Consider the following 12400-nt stretch of genomic DNA (forward strand, 5'->3'; position numbering starts at 1 on the left):
CATTATTGGGCTTCCTGTGTCAGGCCAACATTATTTATAGAAAACATTGTTGCTATAACATATTTTGATTTTGATGCGTATAATGTCCCCCCAAATCACTCTTTTTTCTGCCTTTATGAGACATATGGTTTTAAAAAATTATTTAATACATTAGATTCATCCCAACTTTTACCTATAAAATTCAGATACTATTTGTCTACTGTGTAATTTCAGGATGTTTTCTTATATTTGTCATCAGATGGTATCTGTATACAAAATGTTTAGTGCTACTCTTTGTGGTGTTTGGAATGAGAGTGGCCCTCCATGGGATCATTTGTTTGAATTCTTGATCCCCAGTTAGTAGATCTGTTTGTACAGGATTAGAAGGTGTGGCTTTGTTGGAGGAGGTTATCACTAGGTTGGGCTTCATGGCTTCAAAAGCCCACACCATGACTGTAATATTTCTCTCTGCCTACTACCTACTGATTAGGAAGGAAAGCTCTTAGCTACTGCTCTAGTTCCATACTTGCTGCTATGATGATGATGGACTAATGGAAACTGTAAGCACCTTCAGTTAAAGGCTTCCTTATGCAAGGAACTAAGGCAACAAGAGTTACGTTGGTCTGTTCACAGCAAGAGAACAGTAACGACACATTGCTGTGGTTAAGTGTTGATTGTTTTGTATTGTTCTAAAAGATAGGAGCATGGAGCAGTGTAACTAGGTGAGTCTAGCTCAAAATTCATTAGGTTCCACTTAGATATTAATCACAGCTCTTCACCTAGGAGTTCCATCAAGGGAAGGCACATGCTTCCAAGCTCACCCATGCAGCTACTAGAAGGCCACCCGTTCCTGCTTGCGGAAGTCAGTAGTCCTCATCATGTGGTTTCTTCATGCAGCTGGCTCTCTGGAGAGTGAGTTCAACCTGGAGGAGGAGTGACCGAAAAAGAAAAGTTACCCTAAGGAAGCGTCAGAATTGTTTATAGTACATTAAATTAGTACAATTTTGGAAGTTCAGTGATTAGCCTTGCCTGTTTTATTTAGAAGTACAAGCTAACACCAAAGGAGCCAAATAAAACCACCACACTCAAAAGAAAGAGAGGTAAGCTCTTCCGGTTGAAGAGACAAGCTTCGTGGAATATAAGGACACATTTGTGCAACGAGAGTAATCCTGAGACCCATAATTCTCATCATGTCTCATCCCCTGTCAGCCGAAGCCACATCCTGTAGTGCCATCTCAAAGTCCAGAATTCCATCGTCTCAGAGGAGTCCCAGTATGGGTAGTTCTTCTATTTAGACATCATCACTTGAACGTAGCTTGTTGAGTTCCTATGAAAATAATGTGTTATCTGTCTGCAATGCACAGTACACAGAAACAGATACACACATATACACACAGACACACAGACATCCCCCCACAACTGTTCATGTATATAGTAACTAGAAATTTCTTAACTGAACATGGAAAGATGGGTACATCGTTTAATTACTGTGTAGCCACATTGCCAAAGCTAGGCAATGGTGGTTGCTCACTGAGAAGGTCTCCTCCTGAGAATAATTCTCCCTGATTTTAACCTCTGTTCCTGGCCTTCATCTTCCTTTTTAAAAGAACATGTCATGAAGAACACAGTTATAACTGAGCAGAGTGGTTTTTTTTTTCCCAGTCTGTTTTCTAGCAGTAGAATTCCTGAGGTCCAAAGGCCTCTTTTTGTTTTACATTATTTCTTTTCTTTTGATTTCATGTTGGCAAAGTCACTGCATACATAATTGCTTTAAAAAATAAATAAATTAAAAAATGTGGCCTTCTGTGAATTGTTAGGCTGTATTTTATTAGACAAAAACTTTATCCTTGATTTGCTTAAAATAAGCCATCCTCGACTTCAGAACTCCCCTGTGGCTACCAAGGGCCAATGCCCTGAGCATTCCTGACAAGCCTGCTGTTTGATTTCAAGGCACCTGCAATATATATTTTGTCTAAATTGAAAATCCAGCCTCCCCCCCCCCAAAAAAAAGCTCTTTGGAGCTCTGATGAAACAGCTTTAAAGTTGCCGTTCCCTTATCTTTAGACCAAATTTCATGGCTGCACCCTGTAAACGGGGTTTACTTGATGACACTATGAATCATCTGAAAGTTCTGAGAATTCTCATAACCGTTCTTGAAGTCTGAGTCTCCATTTTTCTGTTCCTTTTTACTATGAGAAGCAAGAAAAATTCAGGCAGTATTTGGAAATCTTTCTAAGGAAACTGTGAGGCTGAAATCTGCTACCCACTGATCCTGCCATTTGAGAACAGCAGAAAGATTCAGCGGGAAGTTCATGCTGCTACTCAGCTTGGAAACTTGTTACAGGCTCCTGATTATAGGTCTGTCCTTTCCACGTGACTTCCATTACAGCAAATGAAGTAGAGAGGGGGAAATAATGGGTAAGAGTGAGGAATAGCATACAAACTCAAGCATGCTACAGTCTTCTTTAATCTGAAGCTAAAGCAGCCCCCTAGTATGTCTGCCATGTTCTGTTCACTGTAAGGACATCATCCAGCTCAGCCTACACTTATGAGCAGGGAATAATGTACAACTTCTTGATGGAATGATTATAGAAGAACTTAAAAATATATTTCAAAATAATTCACTTGTACTCTATAAAATCCTGCTTGTAAAATCCATATAAGTATTAGAATGAAATGACAAATGACATTGTTCTCAATCTTATAGTGTACTGACTTGGAATTAAAAAAAAAACACTGATTACATGGAGTAGACCAATCATAATTGCTTTTAAGCTAAAGATAGCATTTTGCTATACATTATCCTATTCTTCCTAAAAATCTTGCAAGGAATGACACTACCATCCTAACTTTACATATGGAAAGCGCAGGATCAGAAAGTGCACAGTTGTGTTCCATCCTAGCATTTCTAGCAAGTAACAAGACTGGAATTGGACTACCACAACTATACTGATGGAGTTCATGTGTCAACTTGGGACAAGCTAGAGACATCAGACAGGAAGGAGCCTCAGTTAAGGAATTGTTCCGTTAAGATCCAGCTGTAAGGTATTTTCTCATTTAGTGATCAGTGGGGGAGCCCATGGTGGGTGATGCTGGTAGTCTTGGGTTCTATAAGTGAGAAGGTTGAGCAAGGCATGAGGAGCAAGACAGTAAGCAGCACTCCTCCATGACATCTGAATCAGCTCCAACCTCCAGCTTCCTGCCCTGTTTGGGTTCCTGTCCTGACTTCCTTTTGTGATGTGAAGGTATAAGCTGAAAAAGCCCTTTTCTTCCAAACTTCATTTTGGTCATCATTATTTGTTGCAACAATAAGAACCCTAACAAATACAAGAACCAAGGTGGATTCAAGAGTTCTCTTTTTAGAAAATAGCTCTTTTAAGTGGGAACACAAAGGGACTATTCAGAAGCAGACATTGGGAGTATAAAACATGGTGTGAATTATTTTATGATATGGAATCTTTGATTATGTGAGGTTCATGTATTTTTATTACAAAACACCAAGCTACTTATCAGTCCACTCAAGAAAGATAATATATATGTGTGTGTGTTAAACATTGTTTGAGCATACATTCCTATGATGTGTGCATTAACTGGAGCCTAAACAGAGACTTAGAAAGTCTGAGTATAGAATCTATGATCTGTTAAGGAAAATTAGGGATGAACACTAAGAGCTATCATAAGTCAATCATTTAACATTTGCCACAGTAGATACTGCATAGCAAACCCCTCTGGAAGTCAGTGGCCCACACTATGATTTCCTCTTGCTTCTCCATGCTGACGAAGCAAGTTTTGTTCTGCTTTGTCTGCTTTCTGTTGGCCTCGGTGAAGGAAAGCAGGTGTTTCCTTCAGGATCTTCCCTAAATGTAACTCCTATTTACTGATTTTCACTGATCCAGGGAGGTAGCCAAAGAATACCATTTTTAAGGAGGTGCGGATATGTAAGAGGGGCTCATATAAGCCTCTGATGCCTTGTAAGACTAAACTCTAAGTAGGCAGCCACATTCCCTGCCTTCTAGCAATACAACCTACACATGGCCATCTTGGAAGTAATGGGGTAGGAAAATACACTCAGCCATCAATGGAGAGACTAAAGAGTTATAAAGAAAAGACATGACTACAGAAAAGAGTAATGAATACAGAGCAATAATAGTCATAGAATATATCAAATTTCTTTTGAGGCATCAAAAAACAAAGAGTAAATAATTAGGGGACCTGTTATAATCAATCTCCTTCCTAGCTAAATGGAAAGTACTTGTTTAGCTCCTCATCTTAAAAACAATATTTGTAAATACTTAAAGTGACCACATATGTAAAAATGTAAACTAGTATCTTACACATAGCAATAACTCAGCCAAAGAAAAGATCTGAATGCCTTCTAGGAAATTAATATCATACCGGAGGAGGCTGGATACCTATTTCTGAAACAACTACAACATGATTATTGGTCAACCTGTAAGCTAGGATAAACAGCATTTAAAATACTAACCTGAGTAGAGAGCATCCTAGTCAGGAAAGGCTTTCTATCTGTGTGCAACGGTGCTCAGCAAGTGAAAAACTTCAGTTTGCTCTCTTTCATTTCTTAACAATTAATTTCAGAAGAACATGCATATATTTCCATTCATCTTAACTGTTTATAAGATATTCTGGCAGTGAAATGACATGGTTGTCATGGAAGCAATCAAGAATCAGGCATCGGAACTCAGGAGAGGATAGGATATGCAGCTGACCATGATGTTCATTTTTGCAACACAAAAGATAGTTCTTACAGCGAGTCATTCGTTAAGGCTGATGCCCATCAACATTTCCATTTGATGATATCAATTCAAATCTATTAAGGGGGATGGTATTACCAGGGACCAAATATGGGCATAAGTATGCGTATATTAGTGATGGCTATGTGCTTTTGTATATTTTAGCCATGGCTCATTCTCATTTCATCATTGCTTGGTTGAGTTTAGAATTGCCCTACACTCAAGATATGTAGATTTTTGTATTACTCAACATGCAGTGGGTATAAACCCTACCCTTGAAGGGATTTCAGTCATTTGTACAAAAATGTTCAAAAGTGTTCAAGAAACAGGTGACATTAGATATGGGAGGTAGAATCCTGTGTGCGTGTACACACATGCACACACACATCAGAGACTGTAAATGCTTTCTTTGTTTTTTTTTTAGCTGAAGCCTCTTCTTTTCAACAATCTATTTTTACAGTGTCGTCTTGTGTTTTTGTGTACAGAAGCTTCCTTTTTGTGGAATTCAACAGTGACCAAGTCTGTCTGTAGAAAGACTGGGCTGCAATCTCTGAAACATAGATAAATAGTTAAGACTCTTGGTCATACAGAGAACTCCAAGGACACAGGGAAGGTGAGTCAGGCAAACATCGGTATTGTTTTGGATGTTGTAAGGAAGAATGTGAAAATTCTCACTCTAAGGGAAACAGAATTTTAAAATTAGGTGACATTTGAGCAATTCATAAAAAAGATGGATATGATTTTATTAAAAAATACATTGTTGGGACAACATACTGTGAAAATAAAAACAAGTAATGTCAAGGCTGAAGAGTTGGCTTAGTAGTAAAGAGCACTTTCTGCTGCTCTACCAGAGGACAAGGGTTTTGATTACATAATGACTCACAGCTACTTTAACTTCAATTCCAGGGCAATGCCACACTCCTTTCTGAACTCTGTGGTAAAAACACATATACATAAAATAAAATAAATAAATTTTAAAAATTTACAAAAACAATAGGCAGATGTCTTACAGATCTTTATAACTCTTTGATTTTCTATTTAAACAAAATTAAATTTGGCGATTTAGCTATGAAAATTTTAAGAATATTAATAACGTACAAAATTATGGAGAAAGCAAGAAATCCTGAGAAACTAGGAGTAGAAAAGGCAAAACAAAAAAAGAGTAGAAAATAAGAATCGAAACAGCAAAGGAAAGTAAGAAATTATCACAATTATCAATAAAGGTGCAGTGTCACCAAACATGAGAGTATCAAGTTCAAAAGGAAGACATCAATCAGAAGATGTGTAAGACCCAAAAAGAAAACACTGGAGAAAGTTAATTCATTTGCTAGAGAAGAGACTTTTATTGTGAATGAGAAAATAATAAGGAAAGAGCGAGGGAATAGATGGAAATTTTTAAGACAATTGAGGCAAGAGTTTAGGTGAAATCCACACCAAGTTCTTGATGTTGCTGTTTTCCTGAAGGGTTCTGACAGAGTGATGGCACATTAACCTGGTCCTTTCACTCCTTGAACTACTTACCTAGAACAACTGTGCTTTAATCTAGCAGGAACTTCAGCAAGGTACCTGTCGTGGATTGAATAGGTAAGGCTCCTGTAGACTCACGTGTTTCAATGATTGGCCCATTGGGAGTGGCACTGTCAGGAAGTTTGGCCATGTTGGAGTAGGTGTGGCCTTGTTGGAGGAAGTGTATCACTGTGAAGATGACCTTTGAGGTGTTATATGCTCAAGCCACACCCAGTGGGACAGTATTCACTTCTGCCACCCGAGGAACAAGATGTAGAACTCACAAATCCTTCTCCAGCACCATGTCTGCCTGTTCACCACCATGTTCTGCCATGATGATAATGGACTAAACTTGTGAAACTGTAAACCGGCCACAATGAAATGTTTTCCTTTGTAAGAGTTGGTGTAATCGTGGTGTTTCTTTCCAGCAATAGAAATCCTAAGACATTACCCAAGGTTTTTGCTGTTCAGTTTTGTTTTTATTGACTCTTTCATTTCTGAAACCAGTATTATTAGTTTACTAATTAAATAGTGCCAGCCAAAATGCTCCTTCAAAAGTATTTGATTTGAGGACCCTCTCTGCTCTCTTCAGCATGGGCCTGCTTCAGGTTCAGAAGCTGGCAGTGGGAGATGGATGGGAGGTCATTTTGCTTTCTCCCCTTTACACTGTTTCCCCTTTTCCTTTTACCCCTCCAGAAGCTCATTCATTAGGGAATACAGTATGGAGTTACTTGCCCAACTGATACAAGTTGATATGACCAAACTAATTGTCATCTTTTTTCCTTCCCTATAAGAGATCTAAATTTCAGATTCATAGGATTTTTGAGAATTGAAGTGTCTGTGATATAGGTCTGCTCTCAGGTCCACTCTCATCCTCTGATCGTCTATGCCCATGCTGTTCTGAGTTACTTCATGATATCATGCAATTCTAAAGAGTCATAAGATTACACTGTGCTTCAGGAGTCATAAGTCATGTGATACTGTAGGAAGTATTCATGTTTTTCAATCCTTGAAGGAGAGCAATTTCTCCCAAGGCAGCCTCTCTCCTGCCATGCTCTAGAGTAGACCATTGCCTTCAGAAATTTCCCTACAAAAAATATTTACCAGGACTCACATTCCTAACCCAAGGTTTACCCATACTCTACTCTTTTGTTAAGTCTGTTTTTGTTTTCTTATAGTTTGGGGGGTTGGATCCAAGTCTTGTACATAAATAGATAAATACTCTACTGAGATGTGTATTCTGAGGTCCTTTTGAGAACCTCAGAATACACATGATATAATGTAAAAAACTGAGTTATGATATCACAGACTTTGAATATTTTCCCCAATGTGTCTTTCTTGTACATCTCAATTCTCTAGCTCATATATTCAACACATACGGGGTGGGTCAAAACAAAACGGGGTGGGTTTTGAGTAATCTCCTTTGAGATTTCTCTATAGTTATTTTAGCATCTCTTTAGAATGGGGGGCATTTGGCAAAAATTGTGTTGTTTTCAGCCAAAGACCTATACAGAAATTATAAGACAACAGGAAGGGTTCAATTTAGCATCCTGGTCCATTAGTAAAGTGGGGCATTAGATCATTTCTTGAGACTGATTGAGGGCATTTAGGGATTTTTGTGGTTAATAAAAGAGAAAACAGGACTCTGGTAAGTGGAACAGGTAGTCAATTAGCAAGAGGAAGAGATTTTAGGAAAAGCATTTGTGAGTCTCGATAATATCACTATAAAGAAGCCATAAATAGTTATGGGAATAGTGTTGTAATTCAATAGTATGATAAATAGAAGACGAAGAAAAGGCAGAAAAGTCCACCCCCCTGTGATCATCAACAATATTTTCAATTATTGTTTTTTAATAGTAGGCCAATAACTACAGGAACACTGTAGATAGAATGGGAATAGGAACAGTACCTTTACCATCTGACGAAATTTCTCTGGGTAGAGGGAGCTACAATTTTTATTTATGTGTCTTCATACATTGTCTAAGACATATAAGCGTGGCTGGACCATACGATACCCAGGTGGAACAGAGCTGAGGCCACAGGGATAGAAAACAACCCAAGAGTATGATTAGAATGACATGTGATCTATTTAATTCTGTGTCCAATGAAGGCGATAAGAAAGATTGGATAGACGCTAAAAAATGGGATTTAAGGGATGAAGTTATTTTCAAAGAACTAAGAGGAAATGCCATGAAAGTACATAAACATAAAAAACACTTTAAATAAGCGGGCTTTACAAAGTCGTGGAATTGGCTGAAGGTAAAGAATGACCAATGATGGCGAGACTGTCATAGAAATAACTGACTTCTCATTCCTAATTCCTAACTCCTTAGTGTGAGAACATGAATCACATCTAAAGGAAATGGAGGAGCATTTGGGCTTTTCCTGAATGGAAAGGATGGGAAGATACTCCCAGGTTTCCATGTCCCCAAAGCAGCCTTTTCCTGCTAGCAAGTTCCAAGGAAAGCCGTGTTCAGCCAGTGTTATGTCGGCCTCTTGAATTTTCTTCATAGTAGTATTTCTTATTACTTTAAACTACTCATACTTGTTTTTAATACCTTAACTTTTATTGAGCATATAAAATAATGGGCTTCATTATGTCTTTATGCATATGTGCGTGTGCATGCGTGGGCGCATACTGTATTCATATTCACCTGTTACCCTCTCTCCTCCCTCCATCCCTCTTGCTGTACTTCCTGCTAATGAGTAGCCTCCCACCACGTGCAGGTCTACTTTGTTATTTAGTCTAGATTCTATGGAGGAGAAGATACCTATCATGTTGCTTTAATAATTTTCCCACCTCTAGCACACAAGTCTGTGTTAACTGGTACAGACCCATCATGTGGAACTGAATACTCACTAAATCTGTTTCCGGTGAATACGTGAGTTAAATGTGAAGGAAAGTCTGGGAATCTGTGCAAGCATTCTAATAGCATGTAGAAGCAGGGAAGGCACTAATCAAATGTCAGAGTAGTGGCCCTGAACTATAGGCAGAATGTGTTTAGGGGAATATAAAAATATATAAACAGAGACATCTAGCCTTCATTTATTAGGGTGGTGGAGGTAGAGACTTAAGAAAAGCTGGGAGTCTCAGAATCAGGTTCAGTAAGGGAAAATAACAGGCAGAGTATTTTCCCTTGGAAGCCTACTCATAAGTAGAAGATCTAGGAACTTTCATGAACTTTGGTTTCTTTCACATGTGATTACCCGACTGTGGTGGCTGAGGAGGAAGGTGAGACCATGTGGGATGACTCTTGCTCCTATCTCTTTTATTATTATCTTTAAATCACAAATAGCTAGTAAGGGACTGGAAGTAACATTCTGTTTTCTGAGTGCCAATATAATTCCTACAGTCAGAGATAAACTGCCATTGGAGAGAGAGTCCTCACAGAATATTTTTATGAGCCAATGGACTTCAAATGAGAGAGGAAGGACAAAAGGAAAAGGGGAGCTGTAGTTCATAGTTGCCTCCCAGTGACAAAATCTAACATGGGAAGTCAGAGTCTGGCAACAGGCAATGGGCACTAGAAAGAGAAGATAGGAACCTTGACTTTGTTTTTCATGCTCATGGATTGGGTTTCCTTAATCTTACATTTTTTTTCAGTCTATCCTGAAGGGGAAGCCAGGTCACGAGATCAAGGCATGAGCCAGGAGGCAGAAACTGAAGCAAAGACAATGGAGGAGTACTGTTCACTGGCTTGCTCTCTATGGCTTGCTTGGCATGCTTTCTTGTTTTTCATGATAGGAAATCGAACTTGGGTTAAATCAACGGTGTGTTTGTCAGATTCTGTAGGTTCTTGTATGTTACTGTGACAAGTTAGCCAGAAACAGAACAGGGGGTGCACCTTCTTTTCCAGTGAAGGAGGTGGTTTGGCTAATCTTACAAATGCCCTATTCACAGAACTTTCCTGAAGAATTTGTCATCTTTCTGGTCATTTTTTTTAATAAAACAAAATGACAAGCTCCCGTGGTTTCTGTTTGAAGCTTATTTAGACCTGAGCTGACTGAAGTACAGAGAATCATCCACATGCTTAAAAACATTGATTCTCTAAATTCTGACCAAATAGTTTGGAATGGATGTTTATCCTAACACATTAGGGCTCATTAGGTAAAACACAGGAGCTGTCAGAGAGGATTAGCGGGGTTCTTCCTGTTTGTTTGCTTACATTTGCTTACTGGGGTTTCTACAGTCAGGCTGAGTTAGGAGTGAGGCAGCAGTGACTGATCTGAAGAGAAATTAATTAAAATATAGGAAAACGAGGGATTTTGTAAATGATTCAGATTAAAACTTTCAACAAACAGAGGAGAAACTCAGAGTTCAAACAGAATTTTAAAACATGAGAAGGTAGGGATTTTGGAATCTTCACAGGACCCTAAAAAGGAGGCCTCATAAAACTGGCAGCCCAGGTTATCCCACAGTGTGTTGTGACCTTGGACATCGTGGCACAAAGTGGTGAAGTTCTGGGGAAGGAAGTGCTGGTTTAATCACCCACTCGTTTTATACTTACGAGATTTTTCCAGGTGATTTCACTTCTCTGATCTATTTAACATCTCCTAACTCTTATGTCCTCATCTGTGAAATGAGAGATAACATTGGAATCTACTGTCTAACGTTATTGGAGAGATTAACTGAAAGTATTCATGGAATAAAATTTTACTCTTCCTCAGTATTCGTTATTAACTCATCCTCATCATCACCATGACTACTGTCACATGATCAATGTCAACAATTCTGATGTTTATTACAGTGATTGGTGAATGGCTGATATTCAATCTATAAGGACCCAGTGGCTCTGTGAACAAATGCTAGGTAAAATGAGCCTTTTCCCCTTAAAGCTCACCATGAGAGGCTAATACCAGGCTGTGCCCTTGGAGTTATCATGACAGGTGCCATAGTTTGCTTTCTGTTGCCCTCAAAAACAACATGACCAAGAGGAAAGGGTGTATTTCACCTCACTTGCAGTTCATCATAAAAGGAAGGGAAGGGAAGGGAAGGGAAGAAAAGAACTCAATGCAGAAACCAAGAGGCTGGAACTGAAGCAGAGCCTATGCAGGAATGCTGGTTCCTGGCTTGCTCAGCCTGCTTTCTTATACACTACCCAGGGACAGTAAGACCTACAATAGCCTGACTTCTCCTACTTCAATCATTAATGAAGACAATTATCTAACAGACATGCCAACAGACACATCTCACAGAGCACTTTTCTCCATAGAAATTCTTTCTTCTGAAATGACCCTTGATTGTGCCAAGTTAATGAAACCAGACCAGCACTTTAGACCAAGTATAGAGATGAACAAAGGACATTCAGCACCCCCAAAGTAAGTCTTCCTAGTCTACTTTGTTGTGTTCTTACTTTGGACAAATATCTGAACATGGAAATAAATCTGTATTCGGTGAAACCACAGCTCATTCCTGATAAAGCATGGATGACGAGTTCTCTAAGTACTGCAAAGGATTATGGGAATGACGGCAGACCCATATTCATAGCCCAGGATGGGCAGCCTCTGCACAGGTCTATTGTTGCATTGAAAAATATTATTTTCTCAAATCATTGATGCATTTGGAAGTTTAGTACTTTCACTTCTGATTTTTTTTTTTCAGAATAACTTGGAAACTTTTGAAGTACAGTTTCGTTTTGAAAAGCAGCCTCCATTATTTTTGGTGTCCTGCTTTGTTGGTTTGTTTTGCAGTCATTGCTTGCCTTTCAAGCACTGGGCAGACAAAATACTATCTGTTTGATCACTGCTGGTCCAGGGCTGAGGCCTCTAGGTGGGAAAGAAACCTATTAAAATGCAAATCCCCCTGGAGTGATAGCCCCTAACAGCCCTGTTATCAGTAGTTGTCACCAAAAAGGGGACCTGGAGGGTGGGTGCTGTGTGAACATCTGCAGGAGGTAAGATAAAGGAAGAGGTGGGCAGGAGCCAGAGGCAAGGCTTGTCTACCCCATTCTTTTAGCAAAAGTTAGTCATAATGCCGAAAACTAGAAGAAGATGAGCAGTGAATTTCTGAGCTGTGATGAAGGAATATGGTAAATGTTTTTAAATAAGTCTGCTTGCAGGGAAAAGTCAGGAAATTAAGAAATCACAAAGAAGTTTTCACTCAACATAAGAAACACAGACCAGAAGTTTTAAAGCCACCCACATAGGAACACAGTACTTCATTT

Source organism: Alexandromys fortis, unplaced genomic scaffold (assembly GCF_014885135.2).
Source record: "Alexandromys fortis isolate MF-2015 unplaced genomic scaffold, M_Fortis_MF-2015_v1.1 scaffold_11, whole genome shotgun sequence".
Taxonomy (NCBI): domain Eukaryota; kingdom Metazoa; phylum Chordata; class Mammalia; order Rodentia; family Cricetidae; genus Alexandromys; species Alexandromys fortis.